This window comes from Littorina saxatilis, linkage group LG5, assembly GCF_037325665.1.
Source record: "Littorina saxatilis isolate snail1 linkage group LG5, US_GU_Lsax_2.0, whole genome shotgun sequence".
NCBI classification, from domain to species: domain Eukaryota; kingdom Metazoa; phylum Mollusca; class Gastropoda; order Littorinimorpha; family Littorinidae; genus Littorina; species Littorina saxatilis.
Window position 1 is genome coordinate 27,762,408 of NC_090249.1, and position 5,030 is coordinate 27,767,437.

The window sequence follows — 5,030 nt, forward strand, 5'->3', positions numbered from 1 at the left end:
TGAAGTACTAGCCAAAGGCGAGTGCCCCATTTTGTGGACTTTGAGCGTTGAACAGCAATAACAAACGGTTCGGAACAACGTCCACAACAGACAAAAAACAAAGGGAAGATGAAAAATGAAAACTAAGCAGTAGCAGATCTAATGGAACAATGTGATGTTAAATATAAAACAAAATCAAAACAATGAAGAAGAAGGTTTCACGGGACAGCACAAAGATCGAATGGCTCCACTCAGGCATTTTGATGCAAGCTTTCATGAGTTGCTCCATGTGTCTGCCAACTCGTCTGTGGGTAGACTTCTATACATACAGTGTCTCGTCTGGGGAATCGTTTGCACTATTCCGTCAAAACACATTTGTGACACTTCTAAATCATTCATCAATATTTCATCTATATATATATCCGCGATTCGCGTGATATTAGAGGGTTATGCAGCAAACTTCATGTTTGAAGCAGTTCTTTGAAAGCAATTGTGTTTACCGGAAGCTCCTTCAGACAAAAGATATTATTCGTTTTACGGCAGTGTGCACGAGAAGAAGAATCTGGCCTCTTTCTGGAACAGGATTTGACATAAAAGATGTCCCAGAAGGCAACCGTAATCCCGAAGAAACAACAATAAGACCCATAACCGGGGGATAACACTTGGTATTGGTAAAGTCTTGATCTGTCAAATTATCCTCTTTATATGCCCGAACAGAGCAATGGTGTTTTTAAAGGTACTGAACTTGTCAAATCCAGGTGCACGGAGCCCCTGGGGCTTTTAGTCATACCTCAGGCAGCTATCCGTTAGAAGAACTACCAAGTTTCATTGACTTGCACCCAACGAGTCAAGAACTGCGATTTTTTTACGAATTAATTTCGTATTCGGACCCGGCTGGTCTTGGCCTATTTTTGGATCTAAATTTAGATCAGGTAGATCACCACATCATGCACAAAAAGACACGTCACTAGCAAACTATGTCAGACGTCATCATGAGTTTGTGTAAAACAAAATGGAGGCCGGAATCACTCAGTTGAATCGAACTCCGACCAAACACCACGTAATAACTCAGGTTAATTTATGCACTCGCGTGAACAAGAAACTGTCGAGCTTCACAGATGTCGTCGTTTGGGTAGTTTTGGGTTTGTTTTACTACCATAGGAGGATTTTTGAACTGTAAATGCACTCAGCTGAAACAAAAACGCAAAACGAAGGCTGTGAGCTGCACTGTGCCTTTAATGTCGTAAATGGAACTAGTCCCAAAGCTCTCTTATAATTTAGTACGTCCTGTTGACATTATAAGATGTTTGATGGGTTGTTGACAGACCAGCTTTTTTGTCGGTCCGAGGGGGAGCATGTCGTCTTTTGTTTCATATTTATTGACCAAGGCCGAAGGCCGCGGTCAATAAATATGAAACAAAAGTCGATATATCCCCCGATAACATCGTTTTTGTCATCATTTTGGTGGTTCAACATTAAGTGAAAAATCAACACAGGGAGCCATGGTTTGAAACGCGAGTTATGTTATTATAATGCATGTTCGGGGCCCCAGCACGTTGTTCAAAGCTGGCGTGCGAAAGCAACTTACTGTGTGTGATTTGAGTTTATAATGTTGAGACAAGTATGTCAGGTTTGAGGATGCGAAGTTCTGTAGGTTCCGACTACAGAGTGGTGTGTGAAACCAACAGTAAGCGCCTTTGAGACGATAGTGCCCACATGTTGCATTCGAGCGATGGGATTGTCGTATTTCAAACGAGGTGATTTGCTTGCACAGTCAGCGTTGACCATCTCACAACAGATCTGTTATGTGGATTATCGTGCGACGTTCGAGTCGGGGGCAAGGAATCGCAGGAAGCAAAGATGAGTCTTTTTCCATTGTCACCTTTCTTTCCGGTTGTTGGTGCATATAATATTGTGCGGACAAAATGATGCGACGGCGAGTGTTTTTTGCCTCCAAGATTTTGTGGTGTGGGTATTGTTTTGCTCGTTTCATACCCACACAAAACCTGAAACACACCCCACCCCACCCTCCCCCTCCCTCACAATCAGTCCATGAACACAAATACTGACACACACAAATTAATGATCAAGTTACCTCCCCCCCCAACCCTTCACTTGCACACCTGCAACGCAGACGATCATATTATTGATTAAATATTCATATAGGTCAGTGTTGGGTTTTTTGTTCTTGTTTGTGTTATTGCAGAATCGGTTTTCTCTTATTGCTACACGTGTCTCTTCATTACATTTCACCATCGCCCTACCACCCTGCCCCTCTCGGTATTCCACCCCTCGGTTTTCAGTGGTAAATATTAGTAATCGAATATTGAAGCTACGTTGAGTCAAAGGTCACAGAAGATTTGCATCGTGCAGCACTGCACGAATTGGGTCAAAGGACACAAACGATTTGCGTCGTGCCGCGAAGGAAAGATAATCGCGATCTTGTTTCTCATTGCCTCTCTGTTTTTCATTAGACTTGTCATTCTGCTTGCTCGGCTTTGTCAGATGTCTTCATTTCTTGTTGCTATGTTCTTTGCTTTTTTATTATTATTTTTTTTATTTGCGCTTAGTTTATCGATAGAACGTCTTGTGCACGGGTCAAAATGTGTGTGTCAGGGGTCAATTGGTTTGACTTAAACTTGCCGTTCGTGTTTCTCCAAACAGAGATACACGCACTCCATGACTTTGTGAGAAGATAAAACATATCGATAGGTTTCATTTGTTTGCGATAAAGCATAAATGTATGACCTTTGATGAGGTAGTTTTGTTTTTTGTTTACATTTGCCAGTTTGCCAGTTCGTATTTGGAACTTGGTGAAGCAGTGTCGTCTGTTTAGGTCTGGGGAAACGCCAATGAAAAGAGCCGAAGAATCCTCGAGCGTTTCTATTGGGTTTGCTTTTGATTATCCATGTAATAGGGCTTCCTGCAACTATGGTAACCGGGGATTTATTCCCCGGGGAACATGAGATTTATTTCCCAGGTCCTAGTGAATGAAAACTCGTGAAAATGATGACAATTCTGGATGATCAGTCTGAGTGCACATACGACCACTATCAGTGGGGGATGTCTGCTTGTTTATTATTTTTTAGTTATCGTCTCTATAGCTGGCCTGGTATTGCTATTTGAGACAGATCAGCAGGGGAGGATTCCAATCAATAGACTATCCTTTTTACATTTAGTCAAGTTTTGACTAAATGTTTTAACATAGAGGGGGGAATCGAGACGAAGGTCGTGGTGTGTGTGTGTGTGTGTGTGTGTGTGTGTGTGTGTGTGTGTGTGTGTGTGTGTGTGTGTGTGTGTGTGTGTGTGTGTAGAGCGATTCAGAGTAAACTACTGGACCGATCTTTATGACATTTTTACATTTAGTCAAGTTTTGACTAAATGTTTTAACATAGAGGGGGGAATCGAGACGAGGGTCGTGGTGTATGTGTATGTGTGTGTGTGTGTGTGTGTGTGTGTGTGTGTGTGTGTGTGTGTGTGTGTGTGTGTGTGTGTGTGTGTAGAGCGATTCAGAGTAAACTACTGGACCGATCCTTATGAAATTTTTCATGAGAGTTCCTGGGTATGATATCCCCAGACGATTTTTTCATTTTTTCGATAAATGTCTTTGATGACGTCATATCCGGCATTTTTTTAATGTTGAGGCGGCACTGTCACACCCTCATTTTTCAATCAAATTGATCGAAATTTTGGCCAAGCAATCTTCGACAAAGGCCGGACTTTGGGATTGCATTTCAGCTTGGAGGCTTACAAATTAATTAATGACTTTGGTCATTAAAAATCTGAAAATTGTAATTAAAATTATCTTTTTATAAAACGATCCAAAATTACGTTTATCGTATTCTTCATCATTTTCTGATTCCAAAAACATATAAATATGTTATATTCGGATTAAAAACAAGCTCTGAAAATTAAAAATAGAAAAATTCTTATTAAAATTAAATTTCCGAAATCGATTTAAAAACAATTTCATCTTATTCCTTGTCCGTTCCTGATTCCAAAAACATATAGATATGATATGTTTGGATTAAAAACACATTCAGAGAGTAAAAAAGAATAGAGATATAGAAAAGCGTGCTATCCTCCTCAGCGCAACCGCTACCGCGCTTTTCTGGATTGTTAATTTCACTGCCTTTGCCACGAGCGGTGGACAGACGATGCTACGAGTGTACGGTCTTGCGGAAAAATGCAATGCGTTCAGTTTCATTCTGTGAGTTCGACTGAGCTTGACTAAATGTTGTATGTTCGCCTTACGCGACTTGTTATATATCTCATAATCATTAGATGTGGTAGAAATGTAAAGAAAGAGTACCATTATTCTACTATGGTGAATTTTCCACCACATGGAGTTTTCTTTCCTATTAGGCTTTTTTTTAATATGATTCCTGAATGTACTGGGGTTTTTCTCCGAAAGCTCGCCTTAGTGATGTATATGAAATAAGCAAACATTTCACTTCTTTGTAAATGTGATGTTGTTCACGTTCGTGAAAGTTTATGTTAGTAGCCCTTCCATCCCTCAAAGCATGTATTCCCACTCTGCTAAGTCTGTGAGATTCCCCCCCCCCCCTCCCTCTCTCCATGTGCCTGTCGGCTGCCTGGCATAAGTTTTCTGTTCGCCTGTCGGTGTCTAGCTAGTGTCTGTATCTTAACTGTTTGTATCTCGGCTTTTATTTGCCTTCCTCTGCCCCCTCCGCCCCCCCCCCCCCCAATCTCCCCCCCCCCCCACCTCCTGTCAGGATTTCCCCACGAAAATGACGTAGCCTACCTCAGCGTGCGTGTATGTGTGTGTGTGTGTGTGTGTGTGTGTGTGTGTGTGTGTGTGTGTGTGTGTCTGTGTGTCTGTGTGTGTCTGTGTCTCTGTGCTGAAGAAAGAGAGAGAGAGAGAGAGAGAGAGAGAGAGAGAGAGAGAGAGAGAGAGAGAGAGAGAGAGGGGGGGGGGTTGTATGAGGATGCAATATGCATTTTTAAATTATTTTTTTGCAGCAAACAATGTTTTTGTCAACAACTGAGTTATGGCTCCATCTTCTATTACTTGCCTCTCAAAAGGCTCT